The 18,190-nt window shown below is 52.1% G+C and overlaps 1 pseudogene; it reads left to right on the top strand.

The window, feature by feature from the left end:
• Nucleotides 1-17,131: 17,131 nt before the first annotated feature.
• On the top strand, nt 17,132-18,089 carry LOC123191770 (uncharacterized; annotated as a pseudogene).
• Nucleotides 18,090-18,190: the final 101 nt, after the last annotated feature.

Below are 18,190 nucleotides of genomic sequence, written 5' to 3'. Positions count from 1 at the left end.
CGAAGGCATGGAAATCATAGTAGGCGAGAACACGACCGTCGTAAGAGGAGTCGTACCCATCACCGAGGAAGGTGACAATGGGTGCCGCCAGACGCTCTACCACGGACAACCACTGTGGGACAGGTCGAGCAAGGGGGAGGTCTGAATGCACCGCCATTAGCACACCATAGCCAACCCAAGAGGAAGAGGCATGGTCGTGACGAGGTCCGCCACTGGGAGGATGTTGGACAACCAAAGACCAGGGGGCCAGGAGCACGACCACGTCCATCCTGAGAGGATGCGTGGCCGGGATGAGGTCATACTGCTAAGATGACGTTGGACAGCTAGTCCAAGCGGGGTGAGTGGCCGGGAGAGGTGGAGTTTAGGGGAGGATCACTACCAGAAAAACTGCGTTTGCCGACGGCCGAATCTATGCCGACGGCCCCCGTCGGCATCGCCGCACCTATGCCGACGGTCGAGGATGGGCCGTAGGCGTAGAAAAGCCGTCGGCACACATTAATCTATGCCGACGGGGCCGTCGGCATCGACGAGGCCGTCGGGACCGCCCGAGAAACGCCTACGGGGCCCGTGGGCATAGGACAGGCCGTCGGCATATCCTGGGCCCACCTCCCCGGTCAGTGCTGACCACTTGACGGCGTTTATCCTATGCCGACGGGCGGTAACGGCGGCCGTCGGCATATCTATGGCAGAGGTATGCCTACGGCACAGCCGTCGGCATAGGCCCCTCTGCCATGTCAACGATCCGTGTGCCACACCACATCATCGATCCGTGTGTGCACAGATATGCCGCCGGCATATGTTTACTTTACTTAATATTTTATTTTATCTGTGGCAGAGATATGCCTACGGCATGGCCGTCGGCATAGGCCCCTTCGCCACGTCATCGATCTGTGTGCCACGCCACGTCATCGATCCGTGGGACAATCTGCGTGTGTGCACAGATATGCTGACAGCCTTGCCGTCGGCATACGTGTATTTTATTTTATTTATTTATTTTTACTTTGTTTTGTTATTTTTACTTTATTTTAGTTTTTGCTTTAGCATAAGATAATTATGCCTTATCTAAAAAAACATACCCGATGGTATATCAATTGCCCCCCATTACGAATGTCGCTATCGCCGTGTCACGGAGGGGGGAAACGGTCGACACGGAAGGAATTCTGGTTGGTGGGGGGATTCGGGGTGTAGCTATGTCACCGAAACATTGCACAGGTCCCGATGCATATGTGAAAGTGTTCATGCATGCGTAGACGCCCGTCTTGGGGCTCCGGGGTGTGCCCCCCCTCACGGACGGCGCCGCCGCCGACACCTGGAGGGGGAAAACGGACGCGTGGGGTCTACACGGAGGGGATCTTGCTGTGGGTCTGGCCTGGATGTTGCTCCAAAGTGTTCCTATGGGCTGACCTAACACAACCGGGTGGGGAGGTCCACTGGTCAAAGCCCGTCCGTGCAAAGTCAAAGGGGTAGATCCCGTGGTCAAACGCTACAGGGTTAGGCGGGACGGGGGCACTGGGGGTAGCAATGCCACCGGAGCGTCGCACCGGGCCCTCATACATGCGGGGTGGTGTGGTGGCATGTCCGAAGAGGCGGGACGCGTCTCCGGTGCGTGGCCCCCCTCACGGACGGCGATGACACGGTAGTAGACGTTCTGCGGTAACGATGCGGCGTCAATATTACTAAATACTCGGAGCGCGATAAAATCATGAGTTTTTTTGCACGACGTGGGCACATGTGCTATAGGAACGATGGTATTTTTTCATAATTTTTGGTGATGGAGAAGTATCCGAAAAATTCCCTCTACGCGGATTGCCCTTCGCGCGTCTACGGCTGTGGCCGGCGGCCTCCGGGGGCTAGCATGCCGCCAAATCTTGCGCCGGCGGCCTCTCACAAGTCTGGAAGTGTTGTGGCGGTTGCAAACGCCCGACACGCGTGTCCGGGGTGTGCCCCCCTCACGGACGGCGCCGCCGCCGGCACCTGGAGGGGGGAAACGGACGCGTGGGGTCTACACGGAGGGGATCTTGCTGTGGGTCTGGCCCGGATGTTGCTCCAAAGTGTTCCTATGGGCTGACCTAACACAACCGGGTGGGGAGGTCCACTGGTCAAAGCCCGTCCGTGCAACGTCAAAGGGGTAGATCCCGTGGTCAAACGCTACAGGGTTAGGCGGGACGGGGGCACTGGGGGGTAGCAATGCCACCGGAGCGTCGCACCGGGCCCTCATACATGCGGGGTGGTGTGGTGGCATGTCCGAAGAGGCGGGACGCGTCTCCGGTGCGTGGCCCCCCTCACGGACGGCGATGACACGGTAGTAGACGTTCTGCGGTAACGATGCGGCGTCAATATTACTAAATACTCGGAGCGCGATAAAATCATGAGTTTTTTTGCACGATGTGGGCACATGTGCTATAGGAACGATGGTATTTTTTCATAATTTTTGGTGATGGAGAAGTATCCGAAAAATTCCCTCTACGCGGATTGCCCTTCGCGCGTCTACGGCTGTGGCCGGCGGCCTCCGGGGGCTAGCATGCCGCCAAATCTTGCGCCGGCGGCCTCTCACAAGTCTGGAAGTGTTGTGGCGGTTGCAAACGCCCGGCACGCGTGTCCGGGGTGTGCCCCCCTCACGGACGGCGCCGCCGCCGGCACCTGGAGGGGGGAAACGGACGCGTCGGGTCTACACGGAGGGGATCTTGCTGTGGGTCTGGCCCGGATGTTGCTCCAAAGTGTTCCTATGGGCTGACCTAACACAACCGGGTGGGGAGGTCCACTGGTCAAAGCCCGTCCGTGCAAAGTCAAAGGGGTAGATCCCGTGGTCAAACGCTACAGGGTTAGGCGGGACGGGGGCACTGGGGGTAGCAATGCCACCGGAGCGTCGCACCGGGCCCTCATACATGCGGGGTGGTGTGGTGGCATGTCCGAAGAGGCGGGACGCGTCTCCGGTGCGTGGCCCCCCTCACGGACGGCGATGACACGGTAGTAGACGTTCTGCGGTAACGATGCGGCGTCAATATTACTAAATACTCGAAGCGCGATAAAATCATGAGTTTTTTTGCACGACGTGGGCACATGTGCTATAGGAACGATGGTATTTTTTCATAATTTTTGGTGATGGAGAAGTATCCGAAAAATTCCCTCTACGCGGATTGCCCTTCGCGCGTCTACGGCTGTGGCCGGCGGCCTCCGGGGGCTAGCATGCCGCCAAATCTTGCGCCGGCGGCCTCTCACAAGTCTGGAAGTGTTGTGGCGGTTGCAAACGCCCGGCACGCGTGTCCGGGGTGTGCCCCCCTCACGAACGGCGCCGCCGCCGGCACCTGGAGGGGGGAAACGGACGCGTGGGGTCTACACGGAGGGGATCTTGCTGTGGGTCTGGCCCGGATGTTGCTCCAAAGTGTTCCTATGGGCTGACCTAACACAACCGGGTGGGGAGGTCCACTGGTCAAAGCCCGTCCGTGCAAAGTCAAAGGGGTAGATCCCGTGGTCAAACGCTACAGGGTTAGGCGGGACGGGGGCACTGGGGGGTAGCAATGCCACCGGAGCGTCGCACCGGGCCCTCATACATGCGGGGTGGTGTGGTGGCATGTCCGAAGAGGCGGGACGCGTCTTCGGGGCGTGGCCCCCCTCACGGACGGCGATGACACGGTAGTAGACGTTCTGCGGTAACGATGCGGCGTCAATATTACTAAATACTCGGAGCGCGATAAAATCATGAGTTTTTTTGCACGACGTGGGCACATGTGCTATAGGAATGATGGTATTTTTTCATAATTTTTGGTGATGGAGAAGTATCCGAAAAATTCCCTCTACGCGGATTGCCCTTCGCGCGTCTACGGCTGTGGCCGGCGGCCTCCGGGGGCTAGCATGCCGCCAAATCTTGCGCCGGCGGCCTCTCACAAGTCTGGAATTGTTGTGGCGGTTGCAAACGCCCGGCACGCGTGTCCGGGGTGTGCCCCCCTCACGGACGGCGCCGCCGCCGGCACCTGGAGGGGGGAAACGGACGCGTGGGGTCTACACGGAGGGGATCTTGCTGTGGGTCTGGCCCGGATGTTGCTCCAAAGTGTTCCTATGGGCTGACCTAACACAACCGGGTGGGGAGGTCCACTGGTCAAAGCCCGTCCGTGCAAAGTCAAAGGGGTAGATCCAGTGGTCAAACGCTATAGGGTTAGGCGGGACGGGGGCACTCGGGGGTAGCAATGCCACCGGAGCGTCGCACCGGGCCCTCATGCATGCGGGTGCCTACGCCTGCCACCATGCTTCTACAACCGTAGGAGGGCCACCGCAACACCTGGCGGCATTGCTACCCCCAGGCACCCCGTCCCGTCTAACCCTGACACAGACGACCGTTGGGTCTATCCCTTTGACTTTCGCTGGACGTAGTTTGACCGGCGGGCCTTTTCACCTTGTTGTCATAGCCCAGCCATAGCTACACCCCCAACACAGTCCCGGCACAACCCACCCCAAGATTCCCTCTGCGTCGGCCCGACGTGGCCGTTTCCCCCTCTGGGGCACGGCGGCATCCACGCCCGTGAGGGGGGAGGGGGCACACCCCGGAGCCGCGTGCCTGCGCCTGCCACCACGTTTCCACAACCGTAGGAGGGCCCACCGCAACACCTTGCGGCATTGCTACCCCCCACAGGTACCCCGTCCCGTCTAACCTCTCCGTGACACGACGGAAGAAGGCCGTGTGGGGGACAATCGATATATGTTTTCTGTACATTTAAGTTAATGAAATTAGTATTGGAAACTAAAAAATAGTAATAATTGAATTTATAAAAAAAATGTTGTAATTTTTTTTAAATGTCGTAACAAAAAAAATGATAAGTAGCTATGCCGACGGCTAGGCCGTCGGCATATATCATACCATATCCACTCGGCTCAGGCACCCGACACGCGGCTTCGGGGTGTGCCACCCTCACGGGCGTCGCTGCCGCCATGTCTCGGAGGGGGGAAACGGCCACCACAGCTTACACACGGCCAACTGAGAAGGTGGAGAAGTATGTGAACATAGATTGGTGGCGAGGTGGAACTATTTTTTACAGTGTGCTGAGAGCCAGACATTAATAATTACATTTTGTTAGGACATTTTTTAAATAAATTGAATTTAATGTAAACAAAAAACAAAAAAGCAGGTATGCCGACGGCACAACGGTCGGCATACCTCACACCTTATCCAACCGGGCACCCCACGCCCCGACCACTCATTCGACCTAACCCCCTCATCCACCCTCCTCGCTCGATCCAGCCCCGCCGCCGCTCGATCCCCGCCCTCCGCCACTCGATCCCCCGCCACCGGCCATCCCAGCCCCGCACCGCCGACGCCCCCATCTGCACCGCTGCCGCCCCCGTCCTGGCCGCGTCGCACCGACCCCTCCCCACGCTCCTCGCCCCCCGTCCCTGCCCCGCACCACGCGTCCTCCCTCTGCACTGCCGCCGGCTGTTCTCGCCCCGCACCGCCGCCAACCGTCCCCGCCCGCCCCGCATCGCCGCTGGTCGTTCCCGGCCGCCCCATCCCGGGACTGGCCCCGTCGTCCTCGCCCCCTTCTCGACCCTCCTGCTCGTGGTGAGCTGGCTGCGGCCACGGCTCCGGCGGTCCGACGCCCCCTTCCCGGCCCTCCTCTGCTGCTGGTGAGCACCGGGGAGCCCCCAGCCGCCCACACTCCGCCACCCGTTGTCGGCCCCTCCGACACCACCTCCGCCACCACGTCCCCTGCCCCCTCGGTGAGCTCCCCCGTCATCCTGCCGCTCCCCCCGCTACTGCCGTTGCTCCCCTGCCGCTGTTGTGCTGCTAGATGAATGGATGGATAGATAGTTAGATGAATGGATGGATAGATAGTTAGATGAATGGATGGATAGATAGTTTTTAGGTGGATGTATGTATGGATAAATTTTTCTTAGATGGATTCATGGATGTTGTTAGAATCATAGATGGTGGATGGATGTAATGTCGGTGAATTTTTTTAGAAACTTTGTTTGTCATATATTTAATGTTAGGTCATGTTGACGAATGTATGTTGGTAAAGTTAATGATAGATGAATGGATGGATTGATGTTGGACAAAATTTGACACTTGACTGAGATGTGATGATCTTGTTATTTTTTGATACTCATAATGATCTTGATAAAATAATTGAAGACAAAATTTTGAGACTTACTAAGATGTGATGATCTTGCTAAAAAATGATACTCATGATGATCTTGCTAAAAAATAGAAGACAAAAGTTTGACACTTTACTGAGATGTGATGATCTTAGTTGTTCTTTCGGTGATAGATGATTGGTAGATGATGATGTTGATGATAGATGATGGTGTTTTTTTATGCTTCGATAATTTTTAGATGATGATGATGTTTTTTTATGATTCGATGATTGTTAGACGATGATGATGATATTGTGATGTTCTATGAGTTGTGATGTTCTAATTTTTTGTCGCAATGGAATTTGCAGGCTTTGTGGTGTCGCATTTCATGACCATTGTACGACGCGTTGGTCCCCCTGAGCATCCCTCTGCTGTTCGACTACTTCCTCTACAGCCGAGGGTGAGCTATAAGTCTATCTCCTCCATTTTTTCATATCACTAGATTTCATTCTCAAGTCAACTGACATAACCTAGGCGCCTCCCGTCCGAAAGGATTGCATGGATAAATATGCATTCAATTGCATATTTATCACCGCAACTCTTTTGGATTGTCCAGCGTTTTCCACGGACAGCCCGAGGATGTGTAGATTGGGTATGTTCTCCATGTTCTACCCCGTTCCGAGACAGGATTTCAGCGGCGCCTCCCCATTGTTCTCCGGAGCACATTCTCTCGGCTATTTGCCGAGACGTGTATCTGGAGAACAACGGGGAGGTGCTGCCGAAATTTTGTCTCGGAACGGGGTAGAATGGAGAACGTACTCAATCTACACATCCTCGGGTGGGATTAGGACCCATCTTTACCTATTAGAGATGTAGGTGGATTAAACGCGGTAGAAACTGAAAATTTGATGTGATTAATTTAAGTGAATCCTTAATTATGTTGTGTGGGATGCAAAAAAGCAGAGGATGGCAGATAATCAGTGGATGTACAGTGGTTTTATCCGTCGGAATCGAGTAACATCAGAGTGGATCGCGAAAACCGATGTGTATTTGAAGGAGATATTCCGTCGTCCAATGAGAATCATCCCACCATGCACCTGCACGAGATGTGCCAGACGTCATCATAAAAATCAGACAGACATGAGTGAGCACCTTCGCACGCACAGATATATGCCAAACTTTGACATGCCGCCGATAAACATAGCCGAGCAGGACCGTGGTAGAGAGGAGGTGATGCGACAACGCATCGATGGATATGAGGACGACGGGGTCAGGGACATGCTAGATGATGTCATTGTTGCAGAAACGGCAAATGCGACACCTTCAGAGAATGAACCGGAGGAGCCGGAGGCAACCGCAAAGGCCTTCTTGGAGGTCTTGGCCTCGTCGAAGAAACCTCTTTATGCGGGTGCGAAAATATCTCAGCTGGATGCCATCTCGCAACTGATTGCAGTCAAGGCTGAGTACGGCTGTAGCCAGAAATGCTTCGAAGCATTCCTGGGAGTATGGGCTAACAGCCTCCCTGAGGGTCATGAACTGCCGAAAAGCATGTACGATACAAAGAAAATCATGAAGGCACTCTCTATGGATTATGAGAAAATAGATGTTTGCCCGAAGAATTGCCTTTTGTTTAGGCACGAGTATGCGGATGACAAGTACTGTAGGAAGTGCGGTTCGTCTCGGTACATTGAGGTGGTCGGTGAGGATGGTGAGAAAAAGCAGCTAACCATCCCCGTTAAGGTTCTTCGGTATCTTGATTTTATAAAAAGACTGCAGCGCCTTTTCATCACGAAGGAGTCTGCCAAAATGATGAAGTGGCACAAGGAAGGTATAAGGTACAATCCAAAAAAATCGTACATCCATCGGGAGGGGAAGCATGGAAGTCATTCGATGAAGAATACCCCGAGGAAGCAGCCGAGGCTGGGAATGTCAGAATAGCCATATCAGGTGATGGGTTGAATCCATATGGTATGTCGTCCAATCCATACAGCTGCTGGCCTGTGTTTGTAATTCCGCTCAATCTTCCTCCCGGTGCCCTAATGCAACGGAAGACCATGTTCTTGTCGCTCATCATTCCGGGGCCTGACTACCCGGGGAAGCAATTGGGTGTGTTTATGCAGCCGCTTGTGGATGCTTTGCACCATTCTTGGTACTTTCCGAGGTTGACATACGACCGGGATCTGCAGAGAAATTTCTTGATGAAAGTTTGGTTGCACTATTGCATGCATGACTTTCCCGGCTATGCTCTATTCTGCGGATGGTGTACAAGTGGTAAGATGCCATGCCCAGTGTGCATGCAGGCTCTGCGAATGATTTGGCTGAGTAAGGGTGGCAAGTATGTAGCCTTTGACCTGCATCGATAGTTCCTCCCTCCAGACCATCCAGACAGGGAAGACAAGAAGAACTTCACGAAAGGCCGGGTTGTTCATGAAGTAACCGAGATTCCAACATTTTCGGGGGCAGATGTTCTTGCTCAGCTAAAAGCTCTCAAGCCTAAAGTCAAAGGCAAAGGCAAAGGCAAAGGCAAAGGCAAAGGCTTCGAGGGATATGGTGAGACGCACAACTGGACGCACATTACCCCCTTCTCGCAGCTTCCCTATTTCAAGGACCTCAAACTTCCTTACAATATTGATGTGATGCACACCGAAAAGAATGTGGCAGAGTCCCTTTTCCACACGATCCTCAACATTCCTGATAAGACGAAGGATAACGTAAAAGCTAGAGCTGATCAACAGAGAATTTGTGATAGACCACGCCTGAACATGAAGCCTCCCACAGGCGGTCGAAAAAACTGGTTCAAGCCAGATGCTGACTTTGTCCTTAAACCGCCAGAAAAAAAGAAGTACTTATCTGGCTGAAACAAATTTTGAAGTTCACCGATGGTTATGCATCGAATATAAGTAAGGGAGTCAATCTTTCAACGGGCAAAGTGACCGGCCTGAAGAGTCATGACTACCATGTATGGATTGAGCGGATAATGCCGGTGATGGTTCGAGGCTATGTCCCCGAGCATGTCTGGCGAGTGCTTGCCGAGCTTAGCCATTTCTTCCGCACACTCTGTGCTAAAGAAGTAAGTAAAGAGGTGATTGAAAAATTGCATAAGAAGGCACCGGAGTTGATAGTCAAGCTAGAGAAGATCTTTCCGCCAGGCTTCTTTACTCTGATGACACATCTCATTCTGCACCTCGCGAATGAGGTATGTTGGGGGGCCCTGTGCAAAATCGCTGGCAGTACGGCCCTGAGAGGCAGAACAAGCATCTCCGACGGAAATGTGGAAACAAAGCTAAGATTGAAGCTTCCATAGCTGAGGCAGTTATCCTAGAGGAGGTGTCAGACCTCAGGACATCATACTATCCAGACCACGTTCCCCATCTGCATAACAAGGTGCCTCGATACAATATAGAAGAGCCCAAGTATCAACCCAGACTCGATCTATTCAACGCGCAAGGTGGGAGGGCTGGGGCCTCGAAATCTTATAACATGCCATGACAAGAGTGGGAGGACCTCATGTTCTATATCTTGCACAACATCAAGGAAGTTGAGGAAGTGTGGATGAGGTAATACCACTACACCATTCCTTTATGTCTTCCACATCATCATGTTTCATGTTCACTTAGTCCCGGTCTAACACCGCTTATCTTTTTTTAGTGATTTCGTTCAAGAGGAATGGACGGGAGTGAATCCTCCTACTGAGGCGGAGGCACTTACTCTTCTCCGTCATGGAAACCCTGGACGTAAAAATTTTGTTGCTTGGTTCATGGACAAAGTAATTTTCCACACTCCCCTATTAAATACCTACTTCAACATTTATTAGTTAACCGAACTAATGCACGCAACAATTTCCATTATACTTGTAGGGAAAAGATCCGAACATATCTATGGATGATGAATTGAGATGGGTTTCCATGGGTTTTGACCCTGCCGTCATGACATGTAAAAAGTATGATGTGAATGGGTATCGCTTCCATACAGAGGAGCACCAAAACAGCCGCCCCGATCCCAAAACTATAAATACTGGAGTGTACACCCCCGGTCAAAATTCAGTAGACTACTACGGAAGGGTACAAAATATATACGAGGTTAAATTCCGCCAGGGGCGTGAGACCCTAAGTCTGCCTGTGTTCAAATGCCGATGGTTCGATCCGCGGGAGGGGGTAAAACATACGCCTTCCATTGGTTTGGTCGAAGTTAAACCATCAACCGTCTATGCCGGAGCCGATCTCTTCATTGCGGCTACCCAAGCTACACAAGTATATTATCTGCCTTACCCATGCCAAAAAGTGTATCTAAAGGGTTGGGAAGTTGTGTTCAAGGTGTCGCCACATGGTAAGCTACCAGACCCGAATGAAGACGATTACTACAACATTAACCCCATGACATACGAGGGAGTGTTCTATCAAGAGCAACCTGATGATGATGATGATGATGATGTGGTTAGAAACGATGACGCTAGACCATTGGGTGATGATGATGTGGACCCAAACGTCGACGATGCACGGAATGATGGTGAGACCATTGTCAATGAAAATGACATACTTATGCTAGAAAAGTTAAACGAAGACGCTGACGACGAGGAAGAGCCTCCACCTCCGTCGGACAATGAAGATGATATGATTGATAGTGATGATGAGACGGACCGAGAAAGAGGTTACAACAGTGATGATTCATATGGGTTCTAGCAGATGTATGTTTCAAGTGTTTTTTTCTATAGTTTAGGAATATGCCTTTTTATGCATTTTTATTAATGTGTTTATTATCATGCCTTTTCCTTCATTTCATTAATTTACTAATTGCTTTTTCTCTTTTCAATGCTGGTTCGTGGAACATGGGCAAGGGGAAGGCCGACGGCGTGGGTTTCCTACGCAAGGTCGTCAGCCTGCCTAGTCGGAGTGGTCGAGCACGTAATCCTCCCCCTCGGCTACTTGACGATGACTCATCACAGGAGGTCGAGGGAGAGGTGCCCCTAGAGGAGGAGGGGGCGGGGGGAGAGCCTCTAGAGGACGAGGTGCTGGGGGGAGAGCCACTACAGGGGGTCGCGGCCAGAAACAGCGCACCCTCACCGACTTGGGGGTGTTGTCTTCGAGGCCCTCCTCTAGTGAGGTACCCTCCTCTAGTGAGGTACCCTCCTCTAGTGAGGTACACTCTAGGGAGGAGGAGGAGGAGGAGGAGGTGGTGGTGGTGGAGGAGGAGGAGGAGGAGGTGGAGGAGGAGGCAGGCGAGGAGGAGGAGGAGGAGGTTGGGGAGGAGGTTGGGGAGGGGAAGGCAGGCGAGGAGGAGGGTGGTGGCGGGGATGATGGTGGTGACGGGAAGGGGGTTGACACGAAGGGGTGGCTACGTGGCAACGCAAAGCTACCAAAGCAGGTTCCTGCTACTGAGGAGCAGAAGTGGCTCATTGAGCCCACGGGAAAAGAGTAAGTGGTTCATTATGTTGCTTGTCACATGCTTATTCCGATTGTTATTTATTTTTCTTGTCACATGCTAATAGTTCATTCTTTTGCAGCAACTGGATATATTCTAAAGGGGTCCGTATTCCCAACGGCCTCATCACCGTCTTGCTGAAGTTATATTGGCCGGGGTTGTACTGTCCTGATCCAGTCAGGCAGCCGGACCGTCAGGTTTTGGCCACGAGCTGGGACCACTGGGAAGCGGCCCGCCACGCGGACCATGAGACCCATGCCAAGGCCGTGATCACTACTTTCTGGGTGAGTTCTCTTCAGAAGCACAAGTCCATTCTAGTTTCATGAATGATTTAACTCATGGCTTCTCCCGTTCTTGTTTCATGCATGATTGTAGAAATTCTATCGAGTTCTTCCAGAGCATAGGGCTAGAGCGGACCAGATCGTGCTGCGCCAATGCAAGAAGAAGGCCCGCCAGATGCAGTACGAGGTGCGCTATGTGGCCATCTCCACATACTACCACGACTATCTTGGTGTGAAGATGACCAAGGAAGAAGCGCGGAGGATGGGCATTACCTTGGAGAGGCCCGAGTTCTTGGCGGTAAGTATAAAAGATTTTTCATTATGCTTTCATTATGCTTTCATTACCTTGTGGTACATTATGCTTTATGCTTTATGCTTTATGCTTTATGCTTCCATAACACCAATTTGGACACACCTACATGCCATTATGCTTTTATTATGTAGGTGTGTCCAAATTGGTGTTATGGAAAAGACGAGTCCTGGACGACATTGGTGGATCTTTGGTGTGATGAGGCTGGAGCCTGGGCGGCTATGAGAACCCAAAATAAGGCTAACCGAGGGACGGAGGGAGTACATGCTCAGGGAAACCGAAACCACTATCTCCACAAGGCAGTTAATGTATGACTAACCCCATTAAACATTCTTCTTCTTCTATTTACCATCACTTTCTTATGTATGACTAACCTCTGTTTGGTGGTGCAGGAGGAGAAACTGAAGCGGCCGCTCTCACACATGCAGGCGTGGGAGATCGCCCATACGCGGAAGGACCCCAAGCCTGGCGAGCCCAAGTACTACGGCAAGAAGACCGCAGGGAGGAAGAAGGCCTACTCCGAAGCGTATCTGGAGTTACATCCTGACACACCTGACCCCATTACGGCGCCTCTGGACGACATGGCGATGGTGAGGATGGGGCCCAAGGAGCACGGTCGGGACGCGGTTCTCGATGCTGTGATCACTCCTAGTATCTCCTACACACAGCTTCGTCGGATCGACCCGAGCCTGAGCCAGTGCACGAGCCAGCCAGTGACTAGTACACAGTCCCTCTTTCAGGAGCAACAATCTGTAATTATTTTCCCTCTTATCTTCATTTCTCACTTTATTTTCCGCATTTAGTAGTTTTATGAGTTCCATTATGTCATACCGTAGGCCTACATGGAGTACACACGCCAGGAGACCATGGCGTGGCATCAGAGGCTTTATGAACACCAAGTGTAGAGGGATAGCCAGATGCAGCAGGCTTTTCAGGATATGGCGGCCGGCAGGTGTCCTCAGTTCCCTACAGCACAATGCCCTCCAGCACAACCAATGCTGATGAGCTTTGAGGAGTTTGTGGCACAGAACGCTGGCCCCTCGCTGGTTAGTTCATCCCCAATCTATTCACCCAAAGCATGTCATGCCTTTCAATACAGTCATAGATCCCGTGCATATGTCTTTTCAACATGCAGGGAACAGGTGGATCTACCGTTGGCGGTGGTCTTCGCAGCACTCCGGAGACACGGAGCCCGACCACTCCGATCCACGGAGGCGGAGGAGGAGGTGGAGGCGGTCTTGGCGGTAGCGCTGTCGCTAGCAGTGACGACCTGGGCTTTGGCCGTCTTGGCGGTGACGACCTCCGCGGTGCTCGATGATCCTTGTGTGGTGATGATGCTTGAGATGACTTGTGTGTGGTGATGATCATTTAGATGACTTGTGTGCTTCTCTATATGCTTATGCTTATGTTGGTTGTGATGATGTTCATTTAGAGACTTGTGTGTGATGATGCTTATGCATATATTGTTGTGATGGTGCCGGATGATATCCCGTTGTGTTTTATGTCTATCCCATCATATATATCTGCTGATATGTGCTGCTATTTGAATTGAATTGATCTGAAAACAAACAGAAAAAAGAAAAAAAAAGAAAAAGCAAACTATGCCGACGGCTAGGCCGTCGGCATAGGGCTAGCGTGAGCTCCCAGTAGCTGACACGTGGGCGCCTATGCCGACGGCCTAGCCGTCGGCTTAGTTTGAAACTAAGCCGACGGCTAGGCCGTCGGCATAGGCGCCCACGTGTCAGCTACTGGGAGCTCTGTATGAAGGACTATGCCGACGGCCTGGCCGTCGGCTTAGTTTCAAACTATGCCGACGGCCCAGCCGTCGGCATAGCCCTGGTCCACGAGCAGCAGCTGGTCGCCACGTGGCACACCTATGCCGACGGTCTAGCCGTCGGCATAGTTTTTGACTAAGCCGACGGCTAGGCCGTCGGCATAGGGGTGCCACGTGGCAACCAGTGGTTGGGCAGACTTGACGGCGGCCGCCGTTAGGCGTGATCATTGCCGACGTCCGGGGCCGTCGGCATAGATGTACGGCCCCCGTCGGCGTATCATATATGCCGACGGCTTTTCTGTGCCGACGGCCTCCCTGGCTGTGCCGACGCATATGTTGCTGACGGCCCTATGCCAACGGGGGCCGTCGGCATAGGCCTATCCCGACGGGACTCAGGCCTATGCCGACGGCCCTGGCCGTCGGCATAGGGTGCGATTCCGGTAGTGGATGGGGGCAACAAGCCGCACCTGGCACTGCCGGAGACGACGACCGGAAGGAACCATGGCGGCGATGCCAAATCCGCAACCAGAAGAAGACACGGGGAGCGGCACCACCAAGAGCGTGAGACGGAGCAGAGCCACCGGGTCCGCCTTGAGGAGACACGTCATTGGCCACTGGAAGAGGCGCTAACGGACCACCGAGAGGCAGGCCGCCAGCCACAAGGCCCACACGAGGAGAGCCGCGCAGCAGGGGAGACCCTCCTTCACTCGCCGCCTCCACTATGTGAGCTTCACTCGGTGGTGGCCTTCGGCGGCAATGAGGGGAGTAGCTGGAGGAGGGGTGGCCGATGGCGGCGTGATGGGGGAGGGGGCTGATGTCTACTACGCAACCTTCTTCTTGTAAACGTTGTTGGGCCTCCAAGTGCCGAGGTTTGTAGGACAGTAGCAAATTTCCCTCAAGTGGATGAACTAAGGTTTATCAATCCGTGGGAGACGTAGGATGAAGATGGTCTCTCTTAAACAACCCTGCAACCAAAAAACACAGAGTCTCTTGTGTCCCCAACACACCCAATACAATGGTAAAATGTATATGTGCACTAGTTCGGCGAAGAGATGGTGATACAAGTACAATATGGATGGTAGATATAGATTTTTTGTAAACTGAAAATATAAAAACAACAAGGTAACAAGTGGTAAAAGTGAGCATAAACGGTATTGCAATGATAGGAAACAAGGCCTAGGGTTCATACTTTCACTAGTGCAAGTTCTCTCAACAATAATAACATAATTGAATCATATAACTATCCCTCAACATGCAACAAAGAGTCACTCTAAAGTCACTAATAGCGGAGAACAAACGAAGAGATTATGGTAGGGTACGAAACCACCTCAAAGTTATTCTTTCCAATCAATCCGCTGGGCTATTCCTATAAGTGTCACAAACAGCCCTAGAGTTCGTACTAGAATAACACCTTAAGACACAAATCAACCAAAACCCTAATGTCACCTAGATACTCCAATGTCACCTCAAGTATCCATGGGCATGATTATACGATATGCATCACACAATCTCAATTCATCTACTCAAACCAACACATAGAACCTCAAAGAGTGCCCCAAAGTTTCTACCAGAGAATCACGACGAAAACGTGTGCCAACCCCTATGCATAGGTTCATGGGCGGAACCCGCAAGTTGATCACCAAAACATACATCAAGTGAATCACGTGATATCTCATTGTCACCACAGATACGCACGGCAAGACATACATCAAGTGTTCTCAAATCTTTAAAGACTCAATCCGATAAGATAACTTCAAAGGGAAAACTCAATCCATTACAAGAGAGTAGAGGGGGAGAAGAAACATAAGATCCAACTATAATAGCAAAGCTCGCGATACATCAAGATCGTGCCAAATCAAGAACACGAGAGAGAGAGATCAAATACATAGCTACCGATACATACCCTCAGCCCCGAGGGTGAACTACTCCCTCCTCGTCAAGGAGAGCGCCGGGATGATGAAGATGGCCACCGGTGAGGGTTCCCCCTCCGGCAGGGTGCCAGAACAAGGTCCCGATTGACTTTTGGTGGCTACAGAGGCTTGCGGCGGCGGAACTCCCGATCTAATCTCTGTTCTGGAAGTTTTAGGGTACGTAGGTATATATGGGTGCAGGAAGTACGTCGGTGGAGCTTCGGGGGGGCCCACGAGGCAGGGGGCGCGCCCTAGGGGGGGCCCCACCCTCATGAGCACCTCCCTTATCTCCTGACGTGGGGTCCAAGTCCATTCGGTAGCTTTCCTTTCAAAAATAACTTCTCCAGTTGATTTCATTGTGTTTCGACTCCGTTTGATATTCCTTTTCTTCGAAACACTGAAATAGGCAAAAAACAGCAAATCTGGGCTGGGCCTCCGGTTAATAGGTTAGTCCCAAAAATAATATAAAAGTGGATAATAAAGCCCAATTTTGCCCAAAACAGTAGATAATATAGCATGGAGCAATCAAAAATTATAGACACGTTGGAGACGTATCAGGGGCTCCCGCCCACGTCGCATGGGTTAGGCAACACGGGGGCCGAGCACTCTAACTCGTATATCTCTATCTTGTATGGTCTATTTTAATGACCTGGTTCATTTATGTTATCCTAAAAGGATAGGAGCTCAACTATCAACTTATTGTAGAACGGACATCATACTTTGATCCTTTTTAAGAGGTTACACTATGGGGACACAAACTTGCATGATGGGACTGGTCTAGTCCAGTAACTTGCAAACTAAAACCAGATGGTCCAAGATCTCATGATGCGGTTTTTCTTCTTCTTGGTTAACCTTCTCAAGGGGGGCCTCCAGCACCTCAAGGGGTGTTCCTGGAGTAGCCTACCGATTCCATCGTGAATCCCATGGAAGCTCAGGCCCATGGTGTACTGCGTCTCTATCGCCGTTAGAATCCTCCCGTCATACATGCTGGTTGTTCCCTACTGTTGAAAATCATATGAGATTTGAGTGATTTGAGCTAGGGATTTGAGGGAGCATGAAGAGAATTTGGGGACACTCTGGATCTTCCACATCGATCCCTTCTCTCTGTACTCATTTATATTTGTTTATACAATTTACATTTTAGTCCCTAAGAAGTCACCTAATTACAGTATTCATACACCAACACTTCCCCTCAAGATGGGGAAAATATATCCTACAGACCCATCTTGCTACAAAACATGAAAAATGTTTTTTTGGGAGTCCTTTGCTACGAACATCCGCTACTTGACTTGCTGAAGTTACGTATGGAAGGCAAACAACTCTCCTATCAAGCTTCTCCTTGATGAAGTGACGATCAATCTCTATGTGCTTGGTTCGATCATGCTGAACAGGGCTATTAGCAATGTCAATAGCAGCTTTGTTGTCACAGTATAGCATCATAGGCTTGTACGTGTTGAATATGTCAATGTCAATGTGGAGCGGACGTACGGCTGTTGGGTTCTCCACTCGGCCTCGCCACTATATCAGTCTCAAGAATCATTTATGCGTGCGATCTTTGACCCTGTCAAGCAAGCTAAGTCAGAGGAGAAATGGCTCATGGCAGCAGCGGCGACGGTGGCGGTGGAGGAGACAGAGCTCTGGCCGTGGTTCCCGTGGAAGTCAAGCCGCAGCGACAGCCTGCCCTCGACGTGCCGCCCTTCCTCATCTTCGAAAAGTGCAGGGCACCGGAGCTCTTGGACTGCCATGCCTGCCACCTCCCCTCAAACCGCCTATCTTCGCGGTACACTACTGATTATCAACTTGAATCTTAGATCGAGTAGCTTATTTACAGATCGATTAGAGTCATGGTGATTATTACCCCTTGCCATCGGAACGGCTGTTGGTCTTGATCGTTACATATTAGTATAATAAATTGCAGTGCGACGACGGGCATCTGATGTGCTCGTCCTGCCACGGCGCGCACGGCGAGGACTGCGGCCGCGTTGCCGCCCACTGCCGCCTGGCAGACGCCTACGCTGGCGCCGTCAAGCTGATGTGCGACTACGTCAAGTTCGGCTGCGAGGCGGGGCTCGTCGTCTACCACGACTCCGTGGACCACCGCTGCGCGTGCCAGCACGCGCCCTGCTACCCCTGAGCGCGACGGGCCTTCGGGCGGCGGCGGCTGCGACTTCTCAGGCTCCCGGGAGATGCTCCTCGACCACATCTCCACGAACCACTCCCGCCAAGTCATCCTCATGCGCTACGGCCAGACGGGGAGGCTCAGCCTTGTTGGAATTAACCAGGTTGTCCAGTCCGGCTCGGACTTGAACCGTCACTACGTAGCCGTGTAGGTATAGGATTAGTAGTAACTTTTGGTTAGCTACTATATATACGTACAGATACCCCTGTAATCTGGAACTCAGATCAATACAAAGCAATCAAACGGGAGCGA

Source organism: Triticum aestivum, chromosome 2A (assembly GCF_018294505.1).
Source record: "Triticum aestivum cultivar Chinese Spring chromosome 2A, IWGSC CS RefSeq v2.1, whole genome shotgun sequence".
In the NCBI taxonomy this organism is placed as follows: Eukaryota; Viridiplantae; Streptophyta; class Magnoliopsida; order Poales; family Poaceae; genus Triticum; species Triticum aestivum.
This window is presented reverse-complemented; position numbering and strand designations above follow the sequence as displayed.